This window comes from Sturnira hondurensis, unplaced genomic scaffold (genome assembly GCF_014824575.4).
Source record: "Sturnira hondurensis isolate 20B ecotype Veracruz unplaced genomic scaffold, ASM1482457v3 Scaffold0020374, whole genome shotgun sequence".
In the NCBI taxonomy this organism is placed as follows: Eukaryota; Metazoa; Chordata; class Mammalia; order Chiroptera; family Phyllostomidae; genus Sturnira; species Sturnira hondurensis.
The window spans coordinates 521,925-532,072 of NW_028093005.1; positions in this window are offsets into that span (position 1 = coordinate 521,925).

The following is a 10,148-nucleotide window of genomic DNA, read 5'->3' on the forward strand; positions in this document are numbered from 1 at the left end:
GATGCAAGGGACAAAAGCCCATCTCAGAGTGGCTGTGCCAAAGTGGTAAGCTCTTGGCTTAGTGACTGAGGAGGCCAGGGTGGCTGTCCGCAGGTTGGCCGTCCCGGGAGACAGCGTCAGCGGACTCCGCCGTCAGGCAGGCCCGGACTGGGCTGTCGGAAGGGCCAGTCCAGGTGGAGGCTCCCTCCTCCCAGCAACCCCAGTGGTGAGAGAACGTCTCTTTCTCCCTAGTGACCACTAAGGTCCCGGGACAAAAGTTTCCCTGCACTGACTGGCATCACATGGCCAACCCTGGGCCAGTCGCTGCAGAAGGCCCGGACTGGTGGTGCCTGGGGCCCAGGTCTGCTCCTGCTGGGCCAGCCCCGGGGAGAGAAAGGCTGCGGCGCCGGGCGGAGGGCCAGTGGCCAGGGCAGAGGCTCGGTGGCAGCGCTCGCTTCCACACGGGCAGGGTTAAGGGCACAGGCCTGCGTGCTTGGCTCACTGGCGAGTGGGGGGCTTGAGGCCCAGCCCGGCACCAGGGCTGGTGCGCCGCGCGTCCAGGGCGGCGTGGGGACACAGGCCCAGGGGGCTGCCTGGGCCCGGGCTCTGTGAGGAAAGGGCAGCTGCTGTTTTTTCCGAGCTCCCCAGCCTCTCAGGCAACCTGGAAAACACAATGGCCCAAGCAGGAAACCGGTGCCGCGTCCAGCCTGTGGCCGAGAAGCCAAACCCAGTGACAAGTTCGAAAACAAGACTTGAAAAAGCGAGCCCTCACAATGGAATGCTTGAAAAAATAAAAGCCTTTATTTTCCCTTTTTTATTAAATAGTACTACACACTTATTGTAGAAAAAACCTGAAAATACAGATAAGCAAAAAGATAAAATTTCCCATAATCTCACCACCCATGATGGCCAATGTTAATATTTCACTGCAAATTTTGTCATTCATTTCTCTGGGAGTAAACAATATTTTTTCTTTTATAAATGGGACTGTTGACATTATTTGTAACTTTTTTCGCTTAGTAATATATGGTGAGCATTTTACATGTTAATAAATATACATGTACAATATTATTTAAAGCACTGTCATAGTATTTCATCTTATTTAATAAAGTTTCTAATGGGGATGTTTCCAGGGTCTTCAACACGCAGCACGTGGGCCGATTATCCCGCGGATGGATTTCCAGCAGCGGAGCGCTGGGTGCTTAGGCCTTGCTCTCCGCAGCTCCCACCGGGCTGCTGAGGCCGCTGGGGAGAGTGGAAGGGGAGGCTCGGCCTGGCGCTCTCCCAGAGCTACGACCTGCTGCGTACAACTATCCCCATTTTTCAAATCCTTGCTGCCAAACTGGTAGGTGAACATTTGCATCTTTTATTTTTTATGCATTCTTTGATTACTCTGCAGGTGAACGCCCATCATTTGCTTATCGGCCATTTTGCATTTTTTTCTTTTGGGAATTGACAGTTTCTGACTCTTGGCCATTTTTTTACTGGTGGATTGATATTTACCTTATTGATTTGCAAAGGCTCCTTAGAGATTACAGAAAGTAACCCTTTGTTGAATGTGTTGCAGCTTTTTCCAGTTTAATCGTTGATCTGCATATCTACCTCTGGATCTGTGTCACACTGTCTTGAAATTCTGCCACTTTGTAGTAAGTTTTGTAATTGCGAGTGTGAGTTCTCCAGCGTTGTTCTTTTCTGAGATTGTTCTCGTTATCCAGGGACCCTTGAGATTCCATGTGGATGTTAGAACCAGCCTGCCAACTCTCCGAAGAAGCGAGGCTGGACCCTGACAGGGGTTGTGCTACACCACTTTGTGGAGTTTTGAATGTGTTTTCTGATCTATACACATGACCTTTTTTCTATTTATTTAGATCTGTATTTCCACAACATTTTGTGGTTTTTACCCTGTAAATTTTGCACTCCTTTTGTTAAATTTACTTCTAAGTGTCTCATTCTCTTTGATGCTGTGGTTATTGGAATTATTTTCTTAATTTCATCTTCATGTTGTAGAATGCAAGTAGAAATACAGTAATTTTTAAAATTTTCTTTCTTTAAAAAGATTTTATTTATTTATTTATTTATTTATTTCTAGAGAGAGGAGAAGGGAGGGAGAAAGAGAGGGAGAGAAATCTCAATGTGCAAGAGATACACAAATTGGTTGCCTCTTGCACTCCTGCTACTGGGGACCTGGCCAGCAACCCCAGACATGTGCCCTGACTGGGAATCAAACTGTCGACCTTTCGGTTCGCAGGCGGGCACTCAGTCCACTGAATCACACCAGCCAGGGCCAATAGATTTTTTATATATTGACCTCGTAGGCTGAAACTTTTCTGAATTCATTTATTCATTCTGGGAGGGGTTTTTTTAGTACCAAGCTTACATTCCTGTGATAAATTCTACTTGGCCATAGTGTATAATTCGTTTCTATGATGGGGACTTAGTTTGCTGCTATTGTATTTAGGGTTTCTGCGGCCATATTTATGAGTTGCTGACTTGTTGTTTTCTTTGCCTGCGACGTCTTCCCCGGCTGCGTGGTGTCAGTGTGATTCTGGCTTCACGGAGGGAGTTGGGACGTGTGCTCCCTCCTATTTTTGGAAGCGTTTATGAAGAATTAGTATTAATTCCTCTTTTGTTTTGGCATAATTCCCCAGAAGAGCCATTTGGTCCTTGGCTTTTCTATGTGAGTACTGTTTTGATTACTACTAATTCAATCTTTTATAATTAAGATTTTCTCTTTCACCTTGAGTCAGTTTTGATAGTTTGTACCTTTCACAAGTTTGTTCATTTTATCTAAGTTAGCTGATTTATTGGCATACAGTTGTTCATAATATTCCTTTATAATTACTCCTATTTCTACAAGGTTCACAGTAATGTTCCTTCTTTCATTTCTGATTCTGGCAGTCTGAGTCTTCTCTCTTTCTTATTTTATTGGTCAATCCAGCTAAAGGCTGGTCGATTTTGTTGATCTTTTCAGTGGACCATCAGTTTCATTGATTTTCTCTGTGCTTTTCTACTCTCTGTTCCATGTGTTCCCCCCTAATCTTTATTCTGCTTTCTTTAGGCTTCATTTGCTCCTATCTTATCATTGTCTTAAAGGAGGAGGTTAGGTTATTGACTTGAGATCCTTCTTCAGTTAATGTAGCATTGCCAGCTATAAAATTCCCTCTAAGCACCGCTTTAGTTGCTTTTTGGTTTTTTGTATCTTGATTTCATTCATGTAACTTTCTAATTTTCTTTGTTTGTTTTTGTTTGTTTATTTGTTTGACCCATTGGTTATTTAGGATTACTGTATGTTCTTTAGTTTCCATATTTTTGTGAATTTTCCAAATTTCTATCAACAAAATAACAGTTTATTTCCAATTTTATTTAACTATCGTTGGAGAACATGCTTTGTGTTATTTCTGTCCCTTTAAATGTATTGACATTCGGGTTATGATCTAGTACGTGGTCTGTACTAGAGCACGTGCCATGTGTGTGACCCTCGGCTGTCACTGAGTGGAATGCTCCACAAATGTCTGGTAGGTTAGGTTGATTCATGGTGTTAAGTCTTCAGATTCCGTGCTGATCTCCTCTGTCATTTTTCTACCTATTACTAAAGATGGAGTCTTAAAGTCTCCAACTATTATTGTTGAATTGTCTGTTTGTCATTTCTGTCAGTTTTTGCTTTATGTATTTTGGCTTCATGTTGTTAGGTGCGTGTATGTTGATAATTGTTATATCTTTCTGATGGGTTGACCCTTTTATCATTAAAATGTACCTTTTTTGTTTGTTTGTTCTTTAATATATTTTATTGATTATGCCATTACAGTTGTTCTATTCCCCCCCTTCATTCCCCTTTACCCTGTACACCATCCCCCTCCATTCCCCCCCTTTAATGACCATGTGTTTCAAGTTCTTTAGATTCTATATTTCCCCTACTATTCTTGCCCTCCCCCTATCTATTTTCTCCCCACTGTCTATGTTACTCATTCTCTGTACCTTCTCCTGATTCTTCTCTTCCCACTCCCCTGTTGCTAACCCTCCATGTCATCTCCATTTCTGTGGCTCTGCTCCTGATCTAGCTATCCTCTTAGATTGCTTTTGTTTTAGGTGTGGTTGTTAATAACTGCAAGTTTGCTGTCATTTTACTGTACATGTTTTTGATCTTCTTTTTCTTAGATAAGTCCCTTTCACATTTCATATAATAAGGGCTTGGTGATGATGAACTCCTTGAATTTGATCTTATCTGAAAAGCACTTTATCTGCCCTTCCATTCTAAATGAAAGCTTTGCTGGATAGAGCAATCTTGGATGTAGGTCTTTGCCTTTCATGACTTGGAATACTTCTTTCCAGCCCCTTCTTGCCTGTAAGGTCTCTTTTGAGAAATCTGCTGACAGTCTGATGGGAACTCCTTTGTAGGTGACTGTCCCCTTATCTCTTGCTGCTTCTAGGATTCTCTCCTTCATTTTAATCTTGGCTAATGTAATTATGATGTGCCTTGGTGTGTGTTCCTTGTTGGGTCCAAGGACTCTGAGGGACTCTTTGGGACTCTGAGCTTCCTGGATTTCCTGGAAGTCTATTTCCTTTGCCAGATTGGGGAAGTTCTCCTTTATCATTTGTTCAAATAAGTTTTCCACTCTTGGGTGTTCCTCTCCCCCTCCTGGTACCCCTATAATTCTGATGTTGGAATGTTTAAAGATGTTCCAGAGGTTCCTAAGCCTCTCCTCATTTTTTTGAATTCTTGTTTCTTCATACTTTTCTGTTTGGTCATTTTTTCCTTCCTTCTGGTCCACTCTCTTGATTTGAGTCCCAGTTTCCTTTCCATCACTATTGGTTTCCTGTGCATTTCCCTTCATTTCACTTAATTTAGCCTTCCTATGTTCCTCTAATTTGTGACTAAAATCAACCAGTTCTGTGAGCATCCTGATCACCAGTGTTTTGAACTGTGCATCTGAAAGGTTGGCTATTTCTTGGTCACTCAGAATTATAGGCTCTGGGGCTTTGAGCTGTTCTTGAGCCATATTTTGGTCTGTTCGCACCTGTTATGTATGAGGGGCGGAGCCTTAGGTGTTCACCAGGGCTGGGAGACCCAGTCTCTGGGTTGTGACGCTGTATGTGGGGACAGGGTCAGAGAGGGAAAAAAAATGGCGCTTTGCTCCGCTCTGCTCTCTTTCCGATTTCTGTCCCCTCTGTGGCTTCCCACAAGCAAATTGGGCCCCTCTGGTGCTGGTTCCCGGGTATGTGGGCCCATGTACTCTCCAGGACCCTGTGAGTCTCTCCAACGAACTCTCTGTGGGCCTAGGAGCCTCTCCCAGCCCCTCGACCCCAAGAAAGTCTTTCCAGTTGGTGCTTTCAGGCTCTAATTCCCGTCGCTGGGGCCCTAGCCTGAGCGGTCTGTCTCACTGTTCGCTCCTTCGCTTGGTTTATCTGTGCACAAATATATGACCACAGTCAGCCAGCCGCCCTGCACCCTCACTGGGTCCACCCGTCGCCACCCCACACCTGGGATCCGCCAACCTCCACCGCCTACGCTTCTGGGTCGGTCTGAGCCAACGATCTTTCCAGCCCAACCCTGCTCTGCTTTGGACTCCGCCCCTCTTACTGGTCTGGCTGAGTGGTTCGTTGTTGTGGGACTTCCGTACAGTTCAGTTTTCTGTGTTTTGGCTGCGTTTTTTTAACTAAAACTTTGTTGTTTTTAAACTTAGTTGTGCGAGGAGGCACAGTGTTTCCACCTATGTCCATCTTGGTCAGAAGTCAGAAAGAACAGCTTTTGTTATATTAATCTTTTATTTATAATTTCTGGCTCTGTTCATTTGTTCCTGTGAACTTGCATTCCCATTGGGGTCATTTCGTTGACCTGATCCTCCATTAGTGGATATTTTGGTCTTTTTGTTTTTTTTGCTGTTACTAAGAAGCTGCAGTGGACGTTGTGGTACACGTTTGTGCACCTATCCTGAAGTTTCTGCGTGATAGATTCTTGGATGTAAAATTGCTGGGTTAGGGGTGAATGCTCCCAGCATCTGCGTAGACCCTGCCAGACTGCCCTCCAGAAAGGCTGGACCAGTGCACACACCCACCGCGATGTGTGGAAGACCGGGCGCTGCAGGGTTTTCTAGTTTCGGCCAATTACTTTAGATGTACATTTCAATGGCAAATGACATTGCACATGTTTCCATGTGTTTATTAGTCAGTTATATGTTTTCCTCTGGAATTTGGATTGATGTAAAGCGTGAGGTCGGAATTAAACTTTGTTTTTCAAATGCAGTTCAATGTGCTTGGAAGCTTCTCTCCTCTTTGTGGTAGTTCTAACTTTTGTATAGTTAAAGCTGTCCATTTCTCTTTTAGGGTCTCTATCTTCACTATCATGCTAATTGCCATCAATGTCCCTGTTGGGCAAAGGTCTGTGTGCCTAGCTCTCCCCGGGCCTCCCTGGTCAGGGCTTTGCACATGTTCCCAGGACTTGTGTTGTTTCAGCAGCAGCTCCTTACGGCCGGCTCCCTCCACAGAAGGCAGGGACAGGCTGGCTCCTCACAGAGGCGAGGGTGAGCCTGCTGGCATCGCGAAGATCCGGGACCCACACTCATCCCCTTTGCTTTTTATTTTTCTAATTCCTTATTTTATGTTTTATTCATTAATTCTTTTTCGTAATCTTGGCTATATTTATTTTGCTTTTTTTCTACCTTCTTGACGTAAAATTTTAGTTTACTTAAGTTTGCTTCTTTCTATTTAAAGATGCACTTATAGTTATGATTTTCTCTGAATAAAACTTTGACCACCCCACTACACAAACACACACAATTTTAATATTTTTTCACTGTCATTAACTTCAAAATAGTGTGTAATTGTGGTTTGGACTTTCTTTTTCTTTTTTAATGATTTTTTACTTACTTATTTTTCAGAGAGAGGGGAAGGAAGGGAGAAAGAGAGGGAGAGAAACATTAATGTGTGGTTGCCTCTTGCATCAATGTGTGGTTGCACTCCCCACTGGGAACATGGCCTGCAACCCAGACATGTGCCCTGACTGGGAATCGAACCAGTGACCCTTTGGTTCACAGGTCAGTGCTCAATCTACTGAGCCACACTAGCCAGGGTAGGACTTTCTTTTGTCACCAAAGAATGACCTAGAATAGTTCCCTTCTCTTATTCTAGTGGTTGGATGACTAAACCTTTTATTAATAACCCCTGGTTTTATAGCATATAATTTCTGCTTTAAATTGGTTATGGGATGTAAGTCATGTAACATAAATTTTACCATTTAAAAGGGAAGCACAATTCAGTAGTTTTTAGTATATTCACCATGCTGTCCCACCATTCTCCACTATCAGATTTCAGAATATTTCCATTATAAAATTTCTGCTTTAAAAGTATTTTTCGAGCCCTGGCTGGTGTGGCTCAGTAGCTTGAGTACCGGCCTGGGAACCGGAGTGTTGCTGGTTTGATTCTCAGCCTAGGGCACATGCCTGGGTTGTGGGCCTGGGTTGTGTGCAGGAGGCAACAAACTGATATATCCAGGTTTTCTCCCTCTCTCCTTTCTTCCCCTCTTTCTAAAAATTAGTAAGTAAAAATTTAAAAAATATTTATTGAAAACCCATTCACGGTAACTCAAGTAAAAAGGGGGGACTGTCACAGAAATGAAGAGCAAGACCAGCAGCTTGGCTCTGAAGGGAGAAGAGCGCAGGAAGCTGCCTCAGGGCTGCAAGTCTCCACTGTAGCCCTCTCTTCTCACCTATAGCGCCCCCCTGTGGAAGGGCGTCCTTTGCTGGAACATGGCTCAACGTGACCACTAGCCCCAACTCTACATAATTCCTTAGATACAGGGTTCAGCACAATCCTAGTGTCCTAAAATCCAAAATTTCTCAAAGGAAAATTTCCCACAGGGTGGCTGTAGCTTGGGCCAGGTGTTCACTTCCTGTCCAGTCACTTGTGTGGCCCTAAGGGGTGGTTACTCTCTCACCCCTCCAGTTGGGCTTGGAATGAGGTCAGGATCCCTAACAAGATTATATGGGAAGTGATGCAATGCCTGTCACATCTAATACGATGACCTAAATAGGACCCAGTTTTAGGAATCTTCCATGGGCACTAACATAGAGGGCCTTCTCTGTGGGTACAAGGTGTGCACACACACACAAGCAGGGGTGCACACCCACACTCACCAGTGCGGCGTGATTACCTGCTGTGACTCTTGCACGGATAGATGGTGGCTGATTGTGCTGCAATTTAGCCAGCCTGCTGGGGCCCTGAAGTAAAGCTGGGTGGAAGGTGTCCCTGTAGAAACTGGATGTTCCCACTGCCCGTCGGTGGGAAGAGCTGCCCCTGGGAGAGAGTGAGGACTGGGGACAGAGGTGAGTCGAAGGTGCTTCAGATGTGGGGAAGGCAATTCTTTCCCCTCCTGGACCCTGAAGGGCATACCTGTGCATGCTGGAGGGTACTTCCTCTCAGCAGGCGGCCCGTGGGCTGGTGACAAGAGCTAGCCAGTCTCCTGCTACCCCACCGATTTGGCTCAGCTGTGACTCCTGCCTGTTCTACCTTGACCATCTGACAAGCTTTGACAAACTGCCCAGCCCAGCCTCAGCTGTGTCTTGGAGATTAAGAGAAAGGGCTGTCCACACCCAGCCTGCAGGGCAAAGGAAGCCCAGGGCTCCCAGACCAGCACCACGTGGCCACCAGGAAGGGGACCCTCAGGGTCGGGAGGCAGGCCTGAGAGGGTCAACTGTCTGCCTTCTGAGGACCTTCTTCCTCCACAGCCAGTCTCAGAAAAGGGTGCCTTGTCACGAAGGCTTCCTCACAACGCCGCTGTTCGTTTTTTCAAGTAACCTGCTGGTAATTGAGAAAGATGTTACTTCCCATTACTATTGAGTTTGCCCAATTCTCTAGACATTTCTAGCAATTTTTGCCTTATGTAACTTCTGGTGGATTTGGTGCAGAACAGTGTTATTTTTGAAGTGCAAATTACTCTCTTTACCCCCAGAAAATATTAATATAATAAAACGACTTTTGGTCCAGTTTTTTTGTCTTGCATTACATTGTCTGACACCAAATGACCCCCATTTTCTGTGTGCATCTGCTCGATAGACTTGTGCTCATTCTTTCCCATTTAACCTTTTTGCGTTTGAGTTGGTAGTGTTTTGGGATGTTTCTCTCCACTTCTGTGTGGTCGGCTTCTGCACGCGCCCACGGATAAGCTGCCCCCACATTCCGGGGCACCTCGCCCGGCAGCTGGTGGTGGAGCACGTGCATTGCTGTGACTCGCAGCAGTGAGTGGGATCTCCCAGGCACACCTTCTGCCTGGTTGTCATGGATGCTGTGTGGCTCAGCAGTTCTGGGATGACAACCTGCAAATTCATGGGTCTCCCAAGTAGCTTTTTAAATGTTAAGTTAAATCATAGCTAGAAAACATCAGTAAACAACTGAGGGAAGCCTCGCAGGAGGCGGCGGTGAGACGCTCCCTCCACGGGGGAATCAGTGTGCTCAGCAGTCAGGTTGAAGGGGAGGAAAACCATCCACTGGGTTTTCGTGAAAGCCCAACAGGGAAGCAGCGCAGGGGAGTGAGGGGCGGGGGGTGGCCATGGGGGGTGGGGAGACAGACTGACTGCCCTGGCGGCGTGAGCCCTCAGAATATGGGTCCAGATGCAGCTGTTAAGCTTTTCAGTTTTGTAAGTCAATAACGTCTCCTTTAAAATTAAATGAGTTTGATTTTTAGAGAGAGAGGGAGGGGGAGAGAAAGAAACACTGATTTGTCATTCCACTTATTTATGCATTCATCAGTTGATTCTTGTGTGTGCCCCAGCTGCGGGTGGGGCCTGCGGTCTTGGCGTGTCAGGACTCTCTACCCAGCTGAGTCCTCCACATCACATCGGCGTGGAGTGGGTTTAACTTGCAACCGGAGAAGACCCAGGCACTCTGGCGCGGTGCCTCCACTAGTCAGTGTGGAACCTCACTGAGCTCAAGCAAATGAGCCTATGGGAGAACCCCTGGGAAGGAGGATGAAGTATGTGAAGAAACATCAGTCTCCTGAAGGAATGTAGTTGGGCGAGAAGGATGCGTTGAAAGTCCTTTTCCAGGTAATTTTTGATTCTACAATAGAACTTGACATGTGGTAGTTTTGTAAAGTTAAGCTGCTATATGGACTCTGAACTTTTATGAATAAATTATTATAAATTGGTTTTAAAAAAGAATAACTTGATAGTTAATGG